We start from the raw sequence: 10,706 nt of genomic DNA on the forward strand, positions 1-10,706 counted from the left end.
CGGCAGTATCCAACAAGCCCTAATAATTGCCTCACCTGCCTTTTATTTCTGGGAGCTGGCATCTCTAAAATTCCTTTTACCCTTTCGGGGTCTATCTTCTTCTCCCCCTTTCTAAGATAATGCCCTAGATACTTCACCTCTTCCTCAACAAACTGTAATTTGGCCTTTGACACCTTTAATCCCTTTACACTCAAAAAATTCAATAACTGAATACTTTCCTCCCGGACTTCTTCTTCTGTGTCACCGGCAAGGAGTAAATCATGTACATACTGGATAAGAACCACCCCTTCCCTGGTCTGGTATTCCTGTAAGATTTGCTCCAAAGCTTGTCCAAACAAATTTGGGGATTCTGTAAACCCCTGGGGAAGCACCGTCCACCTCAACTGCTGCCTTCGATGTGAGATAGGGTCTTCCCATTCAAAGGCAAAATAATCCCTACTTCTTTCATCTAGGGGACATGCCCAAAAGGCATCTTTCAAGTCTATGACACTATAATATTGTTTTTCTGGACCCAGTCTACTCAACAAAGTATATGGATTAGCTACCACTGGAAAACGAGCAACGGTTCTTTTATTGATTTCCCTTACATCATGCACTAATCTGTATGACCCATCCACCTTCTTCACAGGCAAGATGGGGGTACTGAAAGGGGACATACAGGGTTCTAAAAGACCCTTGTCCAAAGGTCTCTCTATCTCCGGTTGCAATCCTGCCTTTCCCTCAGGGGAAATGGGGTATTGCTTTATACGCACAGGAACTTCTGGATCCTTAATAATAACTGAAAAAAGGGTTATATTCAATTTTCCAACACTTTCAGGGGTGTACCAGACCTCTGGGTTAATCCTCGCCTCATCCTCCACCCTTAAGGGGCAAAGTCTAATCTTTATTTCCTTATTCACTACCTCTATGTTAATACCTAACTCAATAATTAAATCTCTACCTAGCAGATTAAAATCCGCTTCTGGAACTAGCAAAAAGTTTCCTACTCGTATCCTTGAGTCCGTCTCTATTAACACATCCTTTATTACTGAGACCGTAAAGGGTTCGCCCTTAGCTCCCACTACTTGAGCCATTTCCTTAGATAAACTACAACCTTTTGGTAATTTTTGCACAGTTGATCTTTCAGCTCCAGTGTTCACTAAGAACTCAACCTCCTGTTGCTGGGGACCAATCTTCAATTTTATCAAGGGCTCCTGATGTCTCTGGGTCCCCAGCAAATAGAGCCCCTGACCCCTCTAATCTTCCTGAAACTCTTTTTCATCCTTTAATCTTTTCCTGCACTCCCTCTTAAAATGCCCTTTTTTCCCACAGTAATAACACACAAAAACTTCTCTCCTTTCTGCCGACATTTCCTTTTCCCACCTTTGTCCCCCACCTGATCTTGTCCTGTAAGAAGCTCCAGCCTTCTCAGCCTCCTTCACCACCACTACCATAATCCTAGCCTGCCTGCGCTGACTCTCCTCGTCCCGTCTTACGTATACCTTCTGTGCTTCTCGCAGTAACTCATCCAAACCTCTGTCCTGCCAATTGTCCATCTTTTCCAATTTCTTACGAATATCTTCCCATGATTTAGCTACGAACTGTGTTTTTAAGAGGGCTTGTCCCAATTGGGTCTCGGGGTCCAAACCTGAGTACATCTGCAGGTTTTTCCTGAGACGTTCCAGCCTCTCTGTAGGTGATTCATCCTTCTTTTGACTATCTTTGAATGCTTTGTTAATATTTTGTCCCCTAGGTACCGACTCCCGAACTCCCTGTATTATTATTGTCCTAAGGTCTTGCATGTGGATTCGGTGTTCTAATTGTTGATGATTCCAGTTTGGATTTTGTAAGGGCCATTTGGCATCCGCCAGTGGCCCCTGGGCATGCTGAGCATCCCAAATTCGCATACCCGCTCTTCTAATCATGTTTCGTTCTTCTGCCGTGAATAGAATACTAAGGATGGATTGCAATTCTTCCCAAGTATAAATGCTAGGTCCTAGGAATTGATCCAACTTCTCCAAGACCCCTAAAGGATCTTCTAACAATTTTCCCATTTCTTTCTTAAAGTCCCTGACGTCCCCGGAATTCAAGGGAATCGATATGAACCCTATTATTGGGTTCGGGCCCTGACCTCCAATAGGCATTTCCCGGAGTGGATACAGGTTTTGGTATCGTTGTGCCCGTCTCCGAGTTATAGGTCCCTCCGGTGTCTCTTCAGAACTGCTACCTGGATTATAAGTTTCCACTAAAGGTATCCCCTTAGGAGGCAAGTCATAGCCCTCCAGAGGAGCACTTGGGATCAAATTATAGGCTTCTGCTGGAGGTCTATTGGGGAAGGGGTTATTTGGGGGAGGAGGAATCCCCTTAGGAGACAAGCCATAGCCCTCCAGAGAAGCACTTGGATGGGCTTCTGCTGGAGGTCTAGTGGGGAAGGGGTTAATCCCCTTAGGAGACAAGCCATAGCCCTCCAGAGAAGCACTTGGATGGGCTTCTGCTGGAGGTCTAGTGGGGAAGGGGTTAATCCCCTTAGGAGACAAGCCATAGCCCTCCAGAGAAGCAATTGGGACCAAGTTATGGGCTTCTGCTGGAGGTCTATTGAGGAAGGGGTTACAGCCCTCCAGAGGAGCACTTGGATGGGCTTCTGCTGGAGGTCTATTGAGGAAGGGGTTACAGCCCTCCAGAGGAGCACTTGGATGGGCTTCTGCTGGAGGTCTATTGGGGAGGGGATTATTTGGGGGAGGAGGAATATATGGTGGTAATGACTCCTCCTCCTCCTTTCTATGTTTCCCTTTCTCTTTTAATGGGTACAATGAAGCGCCAACTGCTGGTTGTGTTGCCCAAATACCTGCATAATCTCTCTCCTCCTGGTTTACAGGAGTTTTATCTTTCACCCACAGATTAAGTTTCTGTCTCACCCAGTCTTCCGAGGACCCAAATATTGGCCAGAAAACATTTGGGAAGATTTCTCTCTCTCCCCAAATAATTGCACAGTAGTGAACCATTTTTTCCTTTGTCTTGTTTTTAATATTCGGATAATGTTCCCAATTTTCCAACATGAATCCTAACGGACTGTCCCCGGGTATCGGGGGAAGTTCTATAAGGGTTAAGGACTTGCTCCTCCCCTGTCCCATCTTCTGGAGTACCCCTCAATCAATCGATGTTCACTCGCTTCCCCTGTTTCGTGGCTCAGGCTCTCGTGAGCAATGAGAAACGCATTACTGAGGGTCCACACTCGCTTGCGGAATCCAAGCTGCCGGTTCCCGTCTCACACTCATACACAGTCACTGCAACTCCAGGATCCCTGACCCAGACCGAACGGTTCCCGCAATTACTCACGCATCCCGCGTCTTCGTCCGGACCTTTGTGCACAAAGTTTATAGGGTCTGCCGGCTTCCCTTCGCTCCTGTACCTTGAATTTAGGTTCGTCAGTACAACCAGGGTGAGATTGGACCACCAAGGCCACTAAAAAATCAAGTGGGGCGCCCCCTTGGAATGGTCACAAGCCCAACCACTTAAGTTGTATCCGAGTCACGGCACCAAATTTGTTATAGAGTTTTATTAAACACAATACATCACCGAATAGAAAATTTTGGCAATTTATTAAGTAACAAGGCAGGAGCAAACACAGCGCTGAGCGACAGGGGAGTCTCCGCTCCGCCAACTGCCGCGCTTAACACGAGTTCCCGTCCCCTTTTATAATTTTCCTCCTTTGATTGACGCCCTCCTTCTCGAAACTTCGTGGCTCTACTCTGCGCATGTGCACCCAGTCTCTTCCCGGTCTCCCCTGCCTCCCGCTGGTCGCAGCGACGAAGATCGGCAGTCCCCCTCCAGCCGCTCCTCAGATGACAGCCCCGGTCCCGCCCCGTGGGCGTGCCCAGGCACGCCCATACACACAGAGTAAGGTTTTATGGACAAAACTAATCAGATGGACAAAACCAATCAGGATGTACATCCCATTCTATCACAGGAACAGTCCTCTCGAGGGTGTTTTCCCCAGGGGAACACAGCTCCAGAAGTGCTTGTGCCTTGGAGGGGCTGCACCAGAGCAGCGGGGCCCTCAGCAGCCTGCTCTAGTTGAAGATGCTCCTGTCAGCTGCAGGGGGGTTGGACTGCGTGATCTCAAAAGCTCCCTTCCCACCCAAACCCTTCCAGGGTTCTATGATCAATTAGCCATTTCAGCTTCCAAGACCCCTGTCTTCCCACCTGCACCTTCCCTCTGACACGTCCCAGCCTGGTCCCCTGTCCCCAGAGAAGGACACTAAATGGCAACAAGGTGCAGCTAGCTGCACAGCTCCACAGCCACACCAGCTCCTGGCACAGCTGGGCCTTGGGCAAGCTTACCCATCCTGAGCCACCACGGGGCTGGGTCATGCCCAGGACAGGCACGATCGGCCCTGCTTGGAGGAGCATTTCCCAGCCCAGGAAGGGGCTCTGCAAGGGGTCTGTCCCTTGCAGACTCTCAGTCCTTCCCTAGACATTCCTCCTCACACCTCTTTAAGCTTGGCTTTGCACCCCAGCAGTCATCAATGTGGCCCTGAACATACCCCCACAGATGCCACCTCTTTCCCCACCTGCTCCCACTGCTTCCTTCCCCCTCTCCCACTTCAACCCATGCAACACACAAGCGTCCTGCAACAGCCTGACAAGCACGGGCTGCTTCCTCCACCCCACCTCAGAACAGGGACCACTCACTGCTGCCCCACAATCCCTGCCTGCCTTCCCTGGCCTCTTTCAAGCAATGACAAAATACAGCAAATACGAAGCAGAAGACAAACAAAATCCCTGATCTGTGCTGATCCCCAGTCTCCAGCCCCGGAGCCCAGCAGCAAGGTCCTACCTTCTCTGTCGTGCGTGCTCACCAGCTCCCAGGCTTCCCTCAGCCCAGCCCAGGCTCTCTGTTTATGTAGCCCCCGGGCTCTTACGTTGCTCTTTGTCTCTTCTTCCTGGAGATGGTGGGGAATGCTTGTGCTTTCCTGGAAATCAGAGCTCTGCAACCCAGTGCGAAAGTGAAACTGTGAGCTGCTGCCTGCAGTTTTGCTGGGACAGGCAGGTCAGGAGGCAGCAGAAGCCCCAGGCATGCCCGTCCAGCTCTCCAATCATATCCTGGACTCTGCACAAGGCTGGCCGGTGCCCCGATCCAGCTGCTGCCTGCACTCAGGGACAAGGGCAGCAGGGGCTTTGTAGCCCTGTTAAAAAGTCGGTCTCCACCTTTATCATCACCCTTTTAAGAAGTGGAAGGCTGCTCTATTGCTCCCTGGAGCCTTCTCTTCTCCAGGCTGAACAACCCCAGCTCTCTCAGCCTGGCCTCACAACAGAAGGGTTCCAGCCCTCAGATCAGTTTTGTGCCTTCCTCTGGGCCTCTCGAGGACTCCAGAGCTGGACACAGCACTGCAGTGGAGTCTCCGGAGAGTGGAGTGGAGGGACAGAATCCCTTCCTTCCATCTGATGGCCCTGCTCCTTTGGATGCAGCCCAGGAGGTTATTTGCTTCTGGGCTGTCAGCACACATTGCTGGCTACTGTCCAACTTCCCCCCACCCCACCAATGACCTGAGGTCCACGTCAGTATGTGGGGCACATGAGGCATGGGCAACCTGAGCCTTGTGGCACAGCTATGAGCTCTGGCTGTGTCTGGCCATGTTTGCATAAATCTAATTCTATAGATTGAATTATCAGATTCCTATCTCTGTTACCACTGGGCATTCTTTGTCTTTGGGTCTGTATTTATAGTGGCCATGATGGTGAGCAGCTTGCCTTGTTCTGCCTTGCTCGGCCCAAAGAAGCAACAAGAGCTGCTGAGGACGTTGCAGCTAAAAGAACCTCTCCTAGCAGGCAAGCTACCAGGCTGCTGAGCCTTGTAGCCTCATTCGTCACCCAATGGCACCTCGTTATAAGGGGTCTATGACTACATTCACCTTCCCCAGACCAGAGGAGCGGTACCAGCCTTGCAGACACTGATCCCAGGGGCTGTGGGAGCACTGGAAGCACCCAGCTGGCTCAGTCATGCAAAGAGCCCTACCCTCCTTGGCATCCTCCAGCCTCAGGAGGAATGAAGCTCTGTGCCTGGAAAGCACATGGGCTGGAGCAGCAGTTTCTGCTCCATGGGCTGCTGGAGCTGTTTCCAGGAAGGCTCTGATTTCTGAGAAACAAAGTGGCGTCCTGAGAACGTGTCATGCAGGAGGAAATACCAAAATGACCTTTGAATCTACCCAGACACCAGTGCAAGGAGCAGCAGAGGGCAAACGCAAACCACTCTCTGCCTGTGTCCAAGGTCATGGCTGCAGACTGGATTCTTCCTCATCAGTAACTAATAGGGAAGTGGGTCATTAACATCACAAGGAGGTTCTTGAAGCCTTTCTGCAGGTGTGTATCACCCTTTCACAGCATCACAGTATCACCAAGGTTGGAAGAGACCTCGAAGATCATCAAGTCCAACCTGTCACCACAGACCTCATGACTACACCATGGCACCAAGTGCCACGTCCAGCCCCCTCTTGAACACCTCTTGGACCAGCCTTGATTGAAATTTGGGAGCAGGGGCTCCTCAGATCATCTTTGGCTGGAGCACCTCTCCTGTGGAGACAGACTGAAAGAATTGGGGCAGTTCAGCCTGGAGAAGAGAAGACCTCCGGGAGACCTTGTAGCTACATTTCAGTATCTGAAGGGGAGCGATAGGGGGGCTGGGGAAGGACTGTTTAGAAGGGCTTGGAGCAATAGGACAAGGGGCAGTAGTTTGAAACTGGAGCAGGGGAGATTTAGGTTGGACCTCAGGAGGAAGTTCCTTAAAATGAGTGGTAAAATACTGAAACAGGCTGCTGAGGGATGGGGGTGAGGCCCTGTCCCTGGAGACATTCAAGATCAGTCTCGATGTGGCCCCAGGCAGCCTGATCTGTTGGAACTGTCCCTGCTCAGTGCAGTGGGGCTGGACAAAATGACCTTCAGGGTCCCTTCCAACCCGATGCAATCTGTAAACCTGTGCCTGCTAAAGTTTGAAGCTGGAGTCTCAGGTGGTTTCCTTATACAACCAAGTTTTACACTGTCAGCAGCAACTCAGGGACTTGTCCCCTCCCCACACCAGCCCCTCTTCCCCACAGACAGACCACTGTGTCCCATTGCTGGAGGGTCACTTCTGGGGCATGCTTGCAGCAGAATCCTCTGGGGCTGTAGGACTGGTATGGCTCACCCCAGCTTGCTAGAGCTTGTGGCATTCCAGGGAAGTCAGCAAGGCTGTGAGGAGCAACCACCTTCAACTTGTGACAGCCAGAGCCTGCTGGCCACCTCTTGGTGTCTCTCCTGGCACCACTGGCCAGGTATGGGCTTCTCCAGGGGGACATGGTGACTTCGGGGCTCCCTTCAGCACCCCTCTTGCCTCAGGTGATCAGTTCCAGCTGCTGCTTTGCCCTCCCCCTGGCGTCATCTCTCCTCCTGCAGGCTTCAGGACTTTCACAGAGACATCTTCATTCTGGGGCGAGAGGTGATGGCAATCGCAGTCTAGCCAGGCGGTCGAGCCCCTCGCACCCCCCAGCATCGTCAGAGTTGGTGACCACCCTCAGCCCACAGAGCGAGGGATGCTCACCCCAACGGTGCTCAGCAGCTCCTTCAGCTCCTGCTGCAGCCGCAGCTGCAGCAGCTCCCGCAGCAGCTCCCGGCGCCGGCTCCGTGGGACCACCCCCATCCGCCGCAGGGTCCTGTCGGTCAGCCGCAGCAGGACCCGGCCTGACACCTGGTGCTCATGGGCCAGCTCCGCCAGCTCCTCCGCCCCGCTCCGGGCAGCCAGCCACGCTCCCACCTCGGCCACCGGCCACTGCCCTGCCGGTTGCTGCTCCCACCGGCCACCCTCCAACACCTGCACCGGGAGGAGAATGGTGAGCTGGGTGGTCCCCTTGTCCCCCAGCCTGGCCCTCCAGCCTCATAGAAGCAGAAGCCATAGACTCAAGCTGGCTCCTGCATGCCAAAGCTCCCCTTCTTGGCCTGAATGGGACCCTCGGTCCCATCCCCATGCTCATGCTGGTGTCTGCACCCTCAGGGACTCAGAGAATGCTTTGTGATGGAAGGCACTTGCCAAGGTCATCCAGTCAACAGGGATGTCCTGGGCTAGAGCAGGTTGCTATGAGCCCTGTCCAGCCTCACCTGGAATGTTTCCAGGGATGAGGCATCTTCCACCTTTATGGCCAACCTGGGCCAGTGTCTCACCACTCTCAGTGTGAGCAATTTCTTCCTTCTACCTAGTCTGAACCTCTCCTATGTCAGTTTAAAACCATCACCCCATGTCCTGTCCCAACAGACCCTGCTAAAAAGTCTGGACCCACTCCAACAGGTCTGCGTCTCTCCTGTGCTGAAGACCCCAGGGCCAGACTCAGCACTGTGGAGGGGAGGTCTCACCAGAACAGAGCAGAGAGGCAGAATCCCCTCCCTTGATCTTCTGGCCGCGCTGCTTTGGATGCAGCCCAGGAGAACCGGCTTTCTTGCTCCTGTCCTCCACCTGTGGGTGTCCCCCAACACTTGTGGCCGTCCCCCAGCACTTGTGGCCCAGTCGCAGTTACCTGGGGAGTGTCTCCAGCCCCCCATCACCTGCCCAGACTCACCGTGGCTGTTGTGCATCCCTCCAGCGGTGCCGTGGCCCCATCCTCCACCTGAGGGTCCATCTGGAGCAGCAAGCAGGGGCAGCTCAGCTTCCCTGCAGATGGGCTTTCATCAGATGGGGCTCCTGTAGCTTGCCCCAGACCAGCTCCTGCCCACCAGCTAAACCCACCCTGCCCCTCACCGTGGCAAAGCACTCCTTGCCTACTGCCACCTCCCTGAGGGGATGTGGGTGGCCACCCTCAGTGCCACTTGGGCTGTGTTCCCTTGCTGCCAGGCGGGATGGGGCTGCTCACCAGGGTGCCAGGCCAGAGTCCATGGCCAGGCCCCATTGCCTCTCTCACTACGTGGGTGTGCAGAGCCTGACACACCCAGGAGGGGTGAGATCGGCCCTGGCTTGCCCGTGCTCACCACCTCTGTGAGCCCCAGAGTGGGGACACCAGCACTGCACAGCTCCCCCAACCCAGCTAGGACCCCTTCCACAGCCTGACCTCCTCCTCCTCACCACCCTTCACCTCACACCTCCAGCCCGGATCAGTGCCAAACACCCAGAGAGTGAAAGAAACCTTTGCCCCAGCCCTGCCTCTGCAGGCACAGCCCCACGTGTGAGCCAATGCCAGTCTGCTTTCACCCAGCAAACACTGCCAGCCTGTGCAGGACCCCCTTTCCACCAACACTGTCATAGTCACAGAAGAGCAAAGGCAGGTTCCACCCATGCCCAGAGCTGGTAAAGAAGCTCTACAAAGGCTTCTCCACCTTCCCCCCCAGTTCACTGCAGCCAGCTCACCGTGTTCGCCCCAGGCATCCTCCCCACACAGAGGGCCACAAGACACACCAAAGCAGCTTCACCTACGATGATGATGGTGGAGAGGGTTGAAGCATGTGGAGAGGACACAGGAGAGACACCAGCAGAGCAAGCAGGAGAAGTAGGATGAACCTCAAGGGTGAGTCACATCCTGAAGGACCTGCCCACAGAACATGCAGGAACTCAGCCACCACCTGCCCACAGAGCTGGCCTGCCCCCACCTCAAGATCCTGAAAGGGGGTTAAAGACCTCAGACCACAGTAAAAATGATCCACCATGGAAAAGGTAGGTCAGGTCAGAGCTGCCAGGGCTGGCCAAGGACCCCAGCAACACACTTGCATAAATCATACCTTGTTTTGGGTGGGAAAGGACCTTTAAAAGCCACCTAGTCCAACCCCCCTTGAAGTCAGCAGGGGTGGGGGTTGGTCTCTTCTCCCAGGCAACCAGCACCAGAACAAGAGGACACAGTCTCAAGCTGTGCCAGGGGAGGCTTAGGCTGGATGTTAGGAAGAAATTCTTCACAGAGAGATTGGCCATTGGGAGGGGCTGCCCAGGGAGGTGGTGGAGTCACCATCCCTGGAAGTGTTTAAAATAAGACTGGATGAGGCACTTGGTGCCATGGCTTAGTTGATCAGATGGTGCTGGGTGATAGGTTGGACTTGCTGATCTCCAAGGTCTTTTCCAGCCTGGTTAATTCTGTAATTCAACCAGAGCAGGCTGCTCGTAGCCCTGGCCAGCCTGGCCTGGAATGTTGGCAGGGATGGGGCACTCCTACTTCTCTGTGCAGCCTGGGCCAGTGCCTCACCACCCTCACCACAAACAATTTCTTCTTTATATCCCCTCTTTTAGTTTAAATCAATTACAGCAGCACTGCACAGGATTTCCAACCAGGAGTAACCAAGAGCCACCCACTGCCACCCCTGTCCCTTATCTCAGGTGTGGCTCTGAACTGCAGGGTTGGGACACAGCTGATGGTTGCAGAAGCCATTTCCTTCACAGAGAGGATTGTGTAGGTTGTTTTAGAAGATTCTCTGTGTTGTGGTCCAAGCCCTGTTGGCAGCTAAGCACCAGCCAGCTGCTCCCCACTGTCTGGTGGGATGGGAAGGAGAGCTGGGACTCCTGGCATGTAACACCAACCAGTCACAGCTAATGAAACCAGAGATGAGCAAGGAAACTAACCCAGGAAGTTAACCAAAAGAACAGCTGTGCCATCTTCCCAAAATCATGGGAGAAGGACCACAAGGCTGTCAGCAACTCAATTCAGCATTAGAATTACACTGAAATTGCACAGAACCACAGCAGGGTAGGGGTTAAAAGGCACCTCTGGAGATCTAGTCCAACCCCC

Source organism: Dryobates pubescens, chromosome 3, assembly GCF_014839835.1.
Source record: "Dryobates pubescens isolate bDryPub1 chromosome 3, bDryPub1.pri, whole genome shotgun sequence".
NCBI classification, from domain to species: Eukaryota; Metazoa; Chordata; class Aves; order Piciformes; family Picidae; genus Dryobates; species Dryobates pubescens.